At 38.1% G+C, this 14,707-nt stretch overlaps 1 protein-coding gene across 2 annotated transcripts in view; it reads left to right on the forward strand.

Moving 5' to 3' along the window:
* Positions 1-11,299: 11,299 nt before the first annotated feature.
* The window catches only part of BRINP3 (BMP/retinoic acid inducible neural specific 3), a 467,772-nt gene continuing 464,364 nt past the window's right edge, over positions 11,300-14,707 (forward strand). Inside the window, exon 1 of one of the 2 annotated variants that reach the window (XM_004382564.1) lies at positions 11,300-11,479. The gene's annotated coding sequence lies outside the window, so the exon portion shown is untranslated. Of the gene's footprint in view, positions 11,480-12,892; positions 13,160-14,707 lie in introns of those variants that run through there. The other variant, XM_004382565.2, reaches the window with a different exon arrangement.

Below are 14,707 nucleotides of genomic sequence, written 5' to 3' on the forward strand. Positions count from 1 at the left end.
AAGCACATGGGGGCACAGTTATGGATACTTCCTCGACACAGCCAAACACTCCGAGGAATGGTCTACTGGGTTGGAGGGCTTAGGACCATAGCCTCGTGGGGCAATTCAATCAACTGGCATAATATATTACATAAAGACACTGTTTTACATCCTAGTTCGGTAAGTAGCATCTGGGGTCTTAAAAGATTGTAAGTGGCCATCTAAGATACAACTATTGGTCTCTACTCTTCCAGAGCTGAAGAGAAAGAAGGAAACCAAAGACTCAAAGAAGAAACTAGTCTACAGAACCAACAGTCTACACAAACAATGACATCACCTACCTTAAGACCAGGAGAACTAGATGGTGCTCGGCTACCACTACCGACTGCTCTGCCGAGGCACTCAATAGATGGTCCTGGATAGAATGGGAGAAACATGTAGAACAAAATACAAATTCCTAAAAAAAAGTCCAAACTCACTGGAATGGTAGAGATTAGATGAACCCCCAAGACTATATCACCCTGAGATTACTCTTTAAACTTGGAACTCAAACTACTCCCAGAGGTCACCTTTCAGCCAAATGACAGATTGGCCCATAAAATAAATATCACCTGGGAGTACTGTACTCCTCAAAATAATTGTTTAGATGAAACCAAATGGTAAACATTTACCCTAGACCAAAGGTGAGAGGGTAAGGAGAGGCTGGGAAGCTAGGTTAATGGAAAAAGCACAACCAAAATGGAAATAACAAGAATGCTGATTTATTGTGAAGAATGTAACCAATATCACTGAGCAATGTGCATAGAAATTGTTAAATGAGAACTTAATTTCTTGTGTAAACTTTCACCAAAAACACAATAAAATATTTTTTAAAAAAAGAACCAAGTTATGTAAATGTTGTTGTTGTTGTCATGAGGTGCCATCAAGTCAGTTCTGACACATAGCAACTCAGCGTACAACAGAATGAAACACTGCCCCGTCCTGCACCATCCTCACAATCCTTGTTATGCTTGAGCCCATTGTTGTAGCCACTGTGTCAATCCATCTCATTGAGAATCTTCCTCTTTTTCCCTGACCCTCTACTTTACCAAGCATGATGTCCTCCTGGGACTGATCCCTCCTGATAACATGTCCAAAGTATGTGAGACATAGTCTCACCACCCTTGCTTCTAAGGAGCATTCTAGTTGTACTTATTCCAAGACAGATTTGCTCGTTCTTTTGGCAGTTCATGGTATATTCAGTATTGTTCACCAACACCACAATTCAAAGACATCAATTCTTCTTCAGTCTTCCTTATTCATCACCCAGCTTTCCCATGCATATAAGGATATTGAAAACACCATGGCTTCTGTCAGGAGCACCTTAGTCTTCAAGGTGACGTCTCTGCTTTTGACCACTTTAAAGAGGTCTTTTGCAGCAGATTTGCCCAGTGCAATGCATCATTTGATTTCTTGACTGCTGCTTCCATGGGCATTGATTGTAGATCCAAGTAAAATGAAATCCTTGACAACTTCAATCTTTTCTCCATTTATCATAATGTTGCTTATTGGTCCAGTTGTGAGGATTTTTGGTTTCTTTATGTTGAGGTCTAATTACTGAAGGCTGTGGTCTTTGATCGTCATCGGTAAGTTCTTGAAGTCCTCTTCACTTTCAGCAAACAAGGTTGTGTCATCTGCATAACACAGGTTGTTAACGAGTCTTCCTCCAATCCTGATGTCCCATTCCTCTTCATATAGTCCAGCTTCTCAGATTATTTGCTCAGCAGACAGACTGAATAAGTATGGTGAAAGGATACAACCCTGACACACACCTTTCCAGACTTCAAACCGCACAGTATCCCCTTGTTCTGTTCAAACAACTGCCTCTTGATCTATGTATAGGTTCCTCATGAGCTGAGCACAGTTAAGTGTTCTGGAATTCCCATTCTTCACAAATTTATCCATAATTGCTTCTGTTCAGCAATTTTACCTCATCATTGCTTCCTTTTGTTTTAGCTACTTGACTTCCAAGTTTCAGAGTCTCTTCTGACATCCAGGTTGATCTTTTCTTTCTTTCCTGTCTTTTTAAGGATATTTTTACCTTTTTTATGTATGATGTCTTTGATGTCATTCCACAACTCGTCTGATCTTCAGTCATTAGTGTACAATGTATCAAATCTATTCTTGAGATGGTCTCTAAATTCAGGTGGGATATACTCAAAGTCATACTTTAGCTCTCGTGGACTTTTTCTAATTTTCTTCAGTTTCAACTTGAACTTGCACGTGAGCGATTGATGGTCTGTTCTGCAGTCAGCCCCTGACCTTGTTCTGACTGATGATATTCAGGTTTTCCATCATCTCTTTCCACAGATATAGTCAATTTGATTCATGTGTATTCCATCTGGCGAGGTCCACGTGCGTAGTCACTGTTTATGTTGTTGAAAAAAGGTATTTGCAATGAAGAAGTTGTTGGTCTTGCAAAATTCTATCATTCAGTCTCCTGCATCTTTTCTATCACCAAGACCATATTTTCCAACTATTGATTCTTCTTCTTTGTTTCCAGCTTTTGAATTCCTGTCACCAGTAACTATCAATGCATCCCGATTGCATGTTCCATCAATTTCAGACTGCAGACTTTGGAAAACTTGCAGAAAATTGCAGAGAAATTTCTTCATCTTTGGCCTTAGTGGTTGGTGCATAAACTTGAATAATAGTCCTATTAACCAGTCTTCCTTGTAGGCATATGGATATTATACTATCACTGACAGCATTGTACTTCAGGATAGATATTAAAATGTTCTTTTTGGCAATGAATGCAAAGCCATTCCTCTTCAAGTTGCCACCCCCAGCATAGTAGATCAGATGATTGTCCAATTCAAAATGGTCAATATTGGTCCATTTCAGCTCACTAATGCCTAGGATATCGATCTTTGCGTATTCCATTTCATTTTTGACAATTTCCAATTTTCCTAGGTTCATATTTTGTACATTCCACATTCTGATTATTAATGTATGTTCTCAGGTGTTTCTTCTCATTTTGAGTCATGCCACATGACGTCGTTAAGGTTGACTCTACTCGAGGAGGCAGCTCTTCCTCGGTTGTCTTTTGAGAGCCTTCCAACCTGAGGGGCTCCTCTTCTGACACTGTATCAGAAAATGTTCCGCTGCTATTTATAAGGTTTTCACCAGCTAATTCTTTTTGTAGACTGTCAGGTCCTTCTTCCTAGTCTGTCTTAGTCTGCAAGCTCAGCTGAAACTTGTCCGCCATGGGTGACCCTGCTGGTATTTGAATACTGGTGACATAGATTCCAGCATCACAGCAACAGGTGAGCCCCAACTGTACAACAAATTGACAGAGCCATGGAGGATGTAAATGTTATAAAAAACTGAACCAAACTCATTACCATCAAGTTGATTCTGACTCATAGTGACCCTACAAGCCAGAGTAGAACTGCTCCATTAGGCTTCCAAGGAGCCACTGGTGGATTCGACTTGCTGACGTGTGGGTTAGCAGCCAAATGCTTAACCACTGAACCACCAGGGCTCAAATGTTATATGTTTTTAAATTGTTACTTGGTTTATTACTTTAAACTACTGCTATGTGTAGTCCATCCATTCTAGTTCCTATCCATTCCTGGATTACATTGGAAAAATCGACTTGGTTCTTGATTCACTAGAACCAGTTGCCATCGGGTAGGAAAAAACTTATGGAAAGCCAATGTATGTCAGAGTAGAACTGTGCTCTATAAGGTTTCAACGGCTTATTTTTCAGAAATAGATTGCCAGTCCTTTCTTCTGAGGCATCTCTGGGTAGACTTAAACCTCCAACTTTTTGATTAGCAGCTGAGGATGTAAATCGTTTCCACCACCCAGGGACTCCCCTTGACTCATTAACAATGGTTTATTCATTACCTGGAAGAACAGATGGCCATGATCAAGAGTTTCGTTTTAAATCATAAAGTTAATAGAGAAGAAAGAACATGCTACTTTTTTTCTTTACTCTTTGCATGACTTGCTGTATTAGTTTCCTATTGCTGCTGTAGTAAATTACAACAAACTTAATGGCTTACAGTAACACAAATTTATTACCTTATAGTTCTGGAAGTCAGAAGTCTAAAATTGTAAGGAGAACTGCATTCCTTCCAGATGCTCTAGAGAAGAATCTGTTCCTTGCATTTTCTCACTTCTAGAGGGTCCCCTGTCCATATTTGTTGGCTTGTGGCCACATCACTCTGAACACTATTTCTGTCGTCACATCACTTTTTTTGACTGTTCTGTCTCTTTTTTATAAGGATCCCTATGATTACATTGGCTAGCCTGGATAATCCAGAATAATATCATCTCAAGAACCTTAATTTAATCATATCTGCATAATTCCTTTTTCCATTTAAGATAACATAGTCACAGGTTCTAGGAATTAGGACATGGATATTTTGGGGGCCATTATTCTTCCTATTACATTGGCTAATTATTGAAATCTAGATACAAGAAAAGATTGTATGGAAATTGTATGTGATAATTTTCTTGAGCACCTTCAAGTTTATTTTTGTAAATTACTGCAAAAATTGTGCAAACATATACATGTCAATTGTATGTGTAAATCCACAAACTCACTGTGCCAATGAATATACCATGTTTTTACTCAAATAACACACACCTTCTCTGTTTGCGAACTGCGGCCTCTCCCCACAAGGTATTTTTGTAAACACACTATGCTAGTTTTTTAAAGCAACGCGTTAAAAACAAATCGACATAGTGGCACTTACGAAAATACTTTGCAGGGGGAGGGTGTGGTTGGCAAACATACGTAGAAGGCCTGCGTTATTTGGGTAAAATATGTTATTTTAGTCACAGCATCAATGATAGATTTTAGTAGGATAAATAATTTAGATAATAACCATTTTTACTAATCTTCTGAGAACCCTGAATAGCAAAATATTATACAACTGACAATTTTATAACTCAGCTAATAGCATTAAAACAACTTCACTCTTAATATATTTTGCTTGCAAGAAGTTGACAGGTATAAATTTGCACTTCCATAAATCACTTGTTTATAAATTAGTTAATTCATTAATAACGAATAATTTGATATCTGCATTGTGTTTCTTCTTTCTCATACAAACCAGGAAATACAATATACTGAATTAAAAAACTCCAACAGTTCCAGCTAGTAATGAATAAGAGTTTCAACTTCCTTGGACTTCTCTCATATTCAAATAAAAATATTGCTCTACTTCAAGCATGGGTGAGAAGATTAGGCTAATACATTGGATAGGTAAATACTAAAAATATAAAATTATGTGCAATAAGAAAGGGTCCTCATTTTGGACATGATTTGGTTTATTAGGCCAAATATATATAAAATACTCTAAAAATATTTTGGAAATACTGCCACTTAATAACAATATTTCTAAATACTAGATAAAAATTAAATACAGTGAGCCTCTGTAAGAAGGTTAAAGAGAAGAAGTTTGGTCAAATACTTAGCTTCATCCACTAAATAAATACTTACTGAACTCTTTGTCCATGCTGGTTGCTGTGCTAGGAGGTCAGGATACAAAGTGAAGGAGTTGAAGATAAATATGAAAAAACACAGTAACATATCCTTCTTCATGAACTGATAGTTGACAGCATGTGCTTTGAAACAGGTTAAGCTCTGAACTCCACTATATGCGTGTGAATATTTGTTATTAATCACACAAAAACATCTACCACAATACAAATGCTACATAACAAAATGTCTGTAAATTTTTCTAGAACCTCAGTATTTTATATATGATAGCAGGGTACAACAAGAATCTATTCAAGCCTTGGAGTTAAACCAATTTCAAATTCTGAATCTTCTGCTTAGTTTGTGATTTTTGTCAACTTATTTAAGCTCCCTGAGACTGTTACTTCTTATATAAATTGATTATACCCAAATTGTACAGTTGCTATATGGAACTGAAATAATATATGTAAAGAAACAGTCCTATAGCAGGCTCTCACAAATTAAAAATAAAAAAATAAATAAAAAGAATGTTATGTGTCTACTTATCTTCTTTAACAGTATTAGAAAACAGTAGCCATCCACAAATATGCATTTGAAAAGGTGTCAATTTTATTTCCAACGCTTAAAATATAAAATAGCCAATGTAAATTCTTTCTGACATCTTACATTTCTTACATATTTTGCAATATTCAGATTAGTGCAAAGTTTTAATTTTATAACAGTGTAATATAGGCATTTACAAACTTGTTTAGATTCAATTCTATATCTGTTTTGCCTGATCAAGGAATAACTTGAAATACTGATAGTTGGCAAATTGATTTTAGTGTTGTTATTTGTCTTTTAGGTTTTATTTCCCATTTCCAAAATACAGCTTACACATAATGCTTAAATGTTAATATTTGGGAACAAAGAAGACAAACATTGCTTTAACCACTCCAGAAAACTGTACTCTCTTACATGGCTGAAGGCTTACAGCTTTTCCCCATTAAAAAAAAAAAAAACTTTTTTAAAAAATAAAACAAAACAAAACCTGTTACCTTCAAGTTGATTCCAACTCATAGCGATTCTATAGGACAGAGTAGAACTGCCCTATAGGGTTTCCAAGGAGCATCGATGAATTCAAAGTGCCCACCTTTTGGTTAACAGCCAAGCTCTTAACCACTATGTTAGAACATTTTTTTCTACGTAATAATACCCTCACAGTACATTGTCCTAGTATTTGCATTTCTTTCGTATATTATATATGTGTGTGTGTGTGTATGTGTGTGTGGTTTTAGACTTAACTCAGGATCTAATTAAAGATCTTATTTTGAGATAACTTTTGTCTTAGAACAATTCTATTTTCAGTATTGGTAGGAAAGAAAAGTAAAACAGAGAAGGGACATAATGGTGTATGATATTGCAGGAGGTTGGAATTATATGCAGTCGGATTGTGTGTGTGGGGGGGCGTATAGTCTAGGGAACAACATAATGCATGCACAAAAAGAACACTGAGGATCTGTAGCTCTTTCTTAAAAAGTAAAATCACATCTTGAAAAGTTCCCCAGTCATAAGGGGGAGCTGAGGAGGATGCGAATAAAATACCACAGAGAAACAAAAATTTTCTGCAATGAAGAATATTAGTTATCAACGAGAAACACACCGAGAAGGCTGCAATTTATTAATTTTTGTACTTCTTTTTCTTCCTTTAATTTATTCCCTGTCTCAGTCTCAAACAATGCAAGTCTTAGAATGTAGAAACAGAATTTAATTGGTTTAGAAAGAGCACTAGCTCAGAAGTTGGGAAAACTGCATTTAAATTTTTTTAGGTTACTTTTTCATGGTTTCATTAATCACTTAACCTCTCTGCATCTCGATTTCTTCATCATAATGAGTGAGATGGACTAAATGTTCAGTAAAGTTCCTTCAAATTGCAGCGTTTTTTTTTTCCTTAAGATTTGAATGTATGCAATCAGTTTATTTAGCAGTTTATTGAACTTAGGGAGTACTTGAAGAAGCCTGGACACATAAGTACTTAAAAATTTTTAACACTTTCAAAGGAAAAGCTCTAAAAACAAACAAAAAGTCCACATAACTAAGGGACTAAAATAAATATGTTTATTTTCATGGGGGCAATTATATCCAAATATATCTGTGTAATACATGACTCTTTTGTATGCAAGGAATAGTCTGAATTTACTTATCTTACAATAAACCAATTTTTGTTAGAAATTAAGTTTAAAGTTAAAATAATCTGAAGCATAATGACATTTTGCTTCACAAATAAGTTGCTTCACAATGTTCTGATACAATATATCTTGAATGTTGATTTTAGAGTAGAAATTTTAGTGGAAAAATAGTAAAATATATACTAGGTGGTACCAATATAGTAAAAAAAAAAAAAAAAGGAGCAAGGATAGCAAACAAAAAAGCTTTACCAATAATACAAAATGTGCTAAAGTAGTAACTGTAGAAGTTCATTGTCATTATCTAGGAAAAGATATGCTTAACATAAAATTAACAAAAATACATAACCTTTGAGAGATGTCTAAGTACAAATCAGTTTTGTACTGAAGTTAAAAGTCAACTAGGAAATACAGAGCCAATGGCTCTATTTTGGAGTTGGTAAATATAATCATAAGATTTAATGTATTGTACAAATACTTAAACTGTTTAATAAACTTTAAATGCTATAAACTATTTTAAAGTTCAGAAATTATATGCCACAAAATTAATATTCTCTTATCCTGTTCTTTATATTTTTTCAAATATTTAAGAACAGCAGTCTCAAATTTGTTTCGCATATAAAATAAAATTTTAATGTTACATTTTTCTAATTTAAGTCAGGTTGGGTCCTCAACAAACAGTTGCATTTCTTTGAATAACAAATTTAGATAAATAGGATTAAGTAGCATAGTGAAATCTTATATGAAAAGTATACTTTCTATATATTAAAACTATTAAGGGTGCATTTATAATGAATGTAATTCAGGACATTCTTCCTTCTTATGTGGTTCTCAGATCCCCCTAGCAGCAGATGTCAGCATCTGTAAAACACAAAGATATATACAGAAATTATTCTCTTGATCATATGAGGGGACTGAAGTAAAACTTCTGCTCTAGGACATCTTAAGGTTGGAATGCAGCCTAAGGAGAGAAAGAAAAAAAATTATGCGAGCATGAATTCATGGAATTGTTTTATCTTGCTAATTTTGATAATAATAAAGACAATAGATATTGGAGCACATGCATATTTTGCGCTGCTGGTTTAATCTGCCACTTGACTATCCCTCTTCTGGGATTTTATACTAGTGATTTCTAGAAAATTGATTATCTGGAATGAAGTCTATGCTTGTCAATGAAATTTTCATGTTAGCTATCTTAGATGAGATTAAAGGTATCCTGTTACATTAGGAATAAATGTTGTGCCAATTAGCATGTATTTTATTATTAAAATTTGGGATTAAGGGGATTCCAGTGGACAAATTGATGACAAGAAAAAAAATTAATATGAGTACTTTATCAATAAAACTTATAGTATAATTTAAAATTACAGTGATTTCCCTTAGCAAAAGCCACCCTCTTTAATTTTCCACATCCAAAATAGTTTACATTTGCACACTAAGTCCATACAATCTTCAATATTTGTTATTCTTCATATTTAGGGACATATAATGAAAACAAAATCAAAAGCTGTTTGGCTTCCCACTTCTACACCTACTCAATCTTCACATAATGGACATCTACAGGCTGGGGGTGCTATAGACTCATGGAAAAATAGAGGACATTATGAATTTATAGGTATCACTGCAACATACAAATGGCTATTCTGAACACTACTCATTTGTATCCTGCACAAGAATTGGAACTAAAATGTATATCAGTAAGTGGTTTCTATAGCTTCAAATTAACTGGCAAAATGTGAAAAATAAGCACTCTCATTTACGGAACTGAAAGGGTACTAAATTTTAGAACATGGCCAAGGTATACTAAAAACATAAAAATGCAGCCACTACCCCAAACTATTATTTTCAGACAGGAAAGAGAGTTAACAAGAAATATGGGAGACATTTAAATACTCGATCAGTAAATAAGCAGGCATTATCTTTACCAGTGTTTGGGTTTCAAATATAGGATATGAAAGAGGGACCTTAAAGGGGAATTGTCTCCTTAAAATCTTCTTCAAATTCACACTTATATGCTACTACTCTCCTAGGAAGAAGGAAAAGAAGATTTCCACTGACCCAGCTCGTGATTTACATGCAGAGAGCAAATAAATGAATGGAGTGGGGGATGGGAAGCAAGAAGCAATGTGTTTCCTTTTCAACCACAGAAAATAAGATTACTTACCAAGAACATTTTTATCCAGGGCAAATGTTTATTCCCTGTATCTTTCGGCGCCTCAGACTCTGCAAGAAATCAATTTCCACTCTACCCTCCTCTCCTATTTCTAAAAAAAAAGAGAGAGAGAGACGGATAATTCTTAAGCTTCGGTGTCCGGAGGAAGATAGAGCAGAGGGCAAAAGACTCCCACAGCGCTCTTTATCCAGATCCTTGCTTTGGGAGTGAACCCCTGGAGAGGAGGCGAGGAAGCTTCTCAAAAGAGAGTAACCGGGTTCGGGCGTGGGGGATGGGGCGGAATTCACTTCAAGCCCAAAATATAAATCATCTTCATACAGAATAACCAGCCTCTCAGTCACACAAGCAATTCTCTGGGGGGAAGTAGGATTCAAAGAGGAAAGGGAAGTTCCTGAAATGAGTGAGTAAGAGAGAGACAGATCGGAATTGAGATTTGGGTTTGGAGAGGTAGTGGGGTCGTGAAGAGGAAAGTGAGAAGCAATAAAGCTAATCTTACCGGATCGATCAGGCGATCGTTTGTGTAGTATCGGGATACGAAAATGGAAAGGTAATGCATTCCGCAGCAAAGACATTTTTAGCACACTCTCCCTTGGTAATTGTGTAGGAACCAAAGGGGACGGGGGCGCCTCACAGCCTGCCACCTGCTCCCCCAGAGACGGTCCCCAGAATGTTCAAAGCTCTGGCTTCTAAAGCAAGGCATTTGGAGCTGAGGTTCCGTATGGAAGCCCATAGCCTTGAATAACAGGCAGCAGGATTCATCGAGGAAGCAGGACCTGAGAGGGCTGTTGCCGCCACCGCTGCAGCATCTAACCACGGTTCCCGGCTCCCTTGCCTAAGTCTACCCTATCACAGGGACCCCGAAGGCGCCCAGCGACCTGGCCGCTTCTGCGTCTTCAGCCCTTGGATATCCCCCCACCCCAACCCCAACGCAAATCGCTGATGATTTGGTCATCCTACTGTGACCGGTCACAGTGGTTTATTTAGCGGGGTGATTCTGTTGGGTTTTCTTACTACGCCTCCCTCAATTGCCGCTGGTGAGAAGGTTCAAAGGAAACCCTAGTGAAACGGCACTGACGGAATACTATTAATCCTAATAATAATGTTCCCAAGGCAGGTAACTCTTAAAGAACTGAGAGTGGGAAGATCAGAGCAGGATTTCCGAAGCGGTCCTCTCTTGATTCTCATTGGATCTTCCCCAGCAGTCTAAATCATTCTTGCTGCTATATCTATCAGGATGATTACAGCTTCCCTCACTAGTTCTCTCTTTATCTCACTGTCTTTAGCACAGCCTTTTACTTCTCTTTGCAGATTTATCTGTATTCCACCTGTCGTTGTCCGGGGGTTCACAGCTTCTGTCTTTCCCCACTGTATGGGGATCTACAGTCTGTACATTTTTACTTTGTCTGCCTAAGGATTACCACAAATAAACGCCCCTTCCAACAAAAAAAAAAGAAAGAAAAAGAAAAGAAAAAAACCTCTTTCATATTTTGCTTCCTTTCATTGGGGGTCCGTGGCTCTCCGTGTAATAGGTTTTTACTTGTTTACATGACACCAGGAACTGCTGATTATTTCAAAGTTCCACCACACGGTAGCTCACTTCTTTACCTTGATTTGGAAGATCATGGAATATCTGTTTGAATCCTGGACGTATTTTTCTCACAGTCATCTTGCTTCCTGAAATTTCCTCTGGTAAGTTATTCTCTTTATATGTCACTAGAAACGTATTAATAGTGTTAATTTCAGTAAGCTTTGTTTTTAAAAGAAGGTATCTCATTTTTACATTTGTGTTACTTTCAGAACTCAAAGATCTATAGGTGACCATACCTACTAATTAATGTTAGTTGCAATCTGTTACTAAGATATATCATATGAATAGCCCCACTACCTTTAACATTCTTGGTTTATTAATTTCTGTCCTCATTTATATTACAGGTTATGTGGAACATTACCCACCCCCACACATTAACTCTTCTTGACACACATTCTTGTGCCATTTGAAAGGTCAAATTTCATGTTTTTCTGAGAACTATGAACATTCTGACAATTGCAGGGTTTGGGGAAAGTTCACTAGTTTCTCTGATCTTCAGAAGGTTGTTCAGGTCAGTATTTGTTCTTCATAAGCAATTACATGACTGAGAGAGGACTTTTGTAAAGTGTATTTTGTAAAGTGGATTTAGCAGGATGCTGAGCACTGAAATGTCAGTGTATGATATGAGGGGTGTGAATTTTGAGTGAACCATTTTTCTTACTACATCCCAAATCACGTATGAATACAATATTGTGGGCATTGTATTTTCAATTCAGGCACTGTATTTAGGAGTACATTGCAGAATTCATGAATTTAGCCTGCAAGTTGTTAATTGGACACAGAGTGCTCATTTCAGAAGAGTGTTATCAGAAGATATCACTGATTACCTTGGCTCTAATAAATTGAAATTCAAGAACAGGCTTTACGTGCAAATTTTAACTGCCTCTCTCTTCACATTTGCCCACGCCCCCAGCCTTAGTTTTTAATAAGTATGTTAATATGGTTAGTGTTTTTGCTTTTATGAACATTTTTATGAGCTTAACTACCAGTTATGATTATTTCCTCCCCTTTCAGTATAGGTGTTGAGAAACATTTAAATCTTCGCTTTTACTTCACATATTGGCAAGGGCACAGTATTCAGTAAACGTCAAACCTGCATATACCATTAATGCATACTGAAGGTTTTGGGTTTTTCTCTGTGAACTTCCCCTACCCTCCCTCCTGCGCCATCCTCAATTAAGAGCAAGTTCCCAGTTTCTACAACATTCCCTTCATTGGACAGGATGGACGTGAAAACCTATTGTTCAAGCTTGTCTTCCTTATTTTTTTTTTTTTTAATTTCTCGGAAAGATCTATTCCTGCCTTCGTTGATGGCTGACGCGGCAATCTAAGTTTTTTTTTTTTTTTTTTTTTTAATTCAAAAGCCTCTTTAGCTTCCAGACGTAAAAGTACTCCAGCTGCGGCATCACCCCATCCCCCAGTCTCAGGATTCAAGGGCTTTTCCCCCTTGGCTCCCACTGAGATAACAGGGCTGAGACTGTCGTCCGCACCGGTTGGCGTCCCTCAGCGTCACTAGTTTCTACCTGGTGGCTTTCCCAGTCCGGTCGTCCTGGCTGACAAGCCATTACCATTCAGGGTCCGTGATTCCAGTTGAAGAAACGAGGGCTTAGTATAATTCACCAATTCAAACATCCTCTTTGGACTACTGCTGCTGCTGCGCAGGGGTGGAGGGAGGGAGGAAAAGAAGAAGAAGGAAAAAAAAAAAAAAAACTTTCAGCGCAGTCAGATCTTTTCTTCTTAACCTAGTCTACTCCAGTAAGGCACAGACAAACGGTACTTAGGTAAGTGCATTTTGCTGTATTATAACGTAACGCTCACTCTTGCGAAAGGGAAATTTGCGTCTGAAGGAGGCTCCTGCAGCCAACGGCCCTTTAACCAGGGGGCTAGCAACAAGCGACTCTGCTGTCCGGAGATTTCTCCGCAGCCCCTGGCAACGCCTTAGCCTCCTGGGCTCGGAGAGCGCGGAGGACAAGGTACCTCTTTGACTGGCCCTAGGCTTGGGGCTGCGTGTGGGAATGGCCCACGCGGGATGGGGACGGTGCCCCCCGCCAGAGCAGGTTCCGCACTCAGCGCCTGCGGCGAACGTGTGCTTGGTGTGGGCATTTGCAGCACCAGAGCTCAGGGCGCGCCAGAAGGTTTTCCACCTTCTCTACTGCTCCATTTCTAGCCTTCCTCAGACGGAACTTGAGTAAAACCTCTTCTGTGCGAGAGGACAGACTTGAGATCGCCAGAATATTCTTCTGCGTTATTTGTTTAATATACGTGTATTGGGCTCTATATAGACTAGTAAATGACGGATGTTCAGGCTGTCTGCTTTATAAAACTCGAATAGCTGTCATTTGACTGCTTAGTTAGGCTTAGAATTACTGAAAGACTTCTCAAGCTCAGTGTCAAAGTAATACTATCACTCCCTCCCATCCTTTATCAACTCCCCAAAATCAGGAAGGCTTTAAGGTGGGGAAAAGAGATTTCAACAGATAGAACTTGGGAGATAAGGTAGAAGTTCAAAGCAAAGATTGAGGGTTGAGAGCTGTCTAGCTTATATCCACTTAAAGCTGGGCTTTTATTTTTATTTTTCTGCTTTTCTAACGGAGGGGGTGGGACATAGGAGGATCCGGGACTGGGAGTGCTCTCCTGCTCAGGCGTCCACCCGAGAGAGGGTGCTGCTTCTTGGCCGCTGGTGTTTGTGTTCTGCAGCCAAGCAGTGGCAGAGAGTGCCTCTGATGACTGTTCTTCCAGTCCCCAAGAGTTGAATCAGGGAGCCTTTTACTTTGCACCAGGTCGAGAACGTGATCAGCTGTTTAGAGAGCAGGGACTTTCTTCTAATGGGAATCAGGCTAGGAAACGCGGGATGTGCTATACCTCGGAAGATTAAATGTATGTTTCCATCTGTCTGAGATGCCAACAGGCTTTTGAAAGGAGGAAGAGATAATTAGGGTCACAAATTAACCCGGACATCCCTTATAGATTCCAGTCAAATGTATGTCAGCAAAGAAGAGAGCACTAACGTATAAAAGTGTCACACCAGCTTCCAGGACAGACGATTCAGATTTCTAGGACTTTTTCTTTTGCTGCTATTTAGATTTGTTTGTCGTCATGCAGTTAAGCAGGTAAGGGCTGAAGATCTGGCATTTGTAATGTCTGTGTTTTCACTGACAATCATGTTACTCGTGTTTGACCCATCCTGTGATGATTTTCCCCTGTTTTCAAGCCATGGGGTAGAAGTATCGTCAGATAGTCCTGATATGATGCATAACTTCTTAATATTCGCATCCAGGAATCCATTTAAATCCATTTCAGTGTTTAACATGGATTTGGTTAAATGTTTA

This window comes from Trichechus manatus, unplaced genomic scaffold, assembly GCF_000243295.1.
Source record: "Trichechus manatus latirostris isolate Lorelei unplaced genomic scaffold, TriManLat1.0 scaffold00095, whole genome shotgun sequence".
In the NCBI taxonomy this organism is placed as follows: Eukaryota; Metazoa; Chordata; class Mammalia; order Sirenia; family Trichechidae; genus Trichechus; species Trichechus manatus.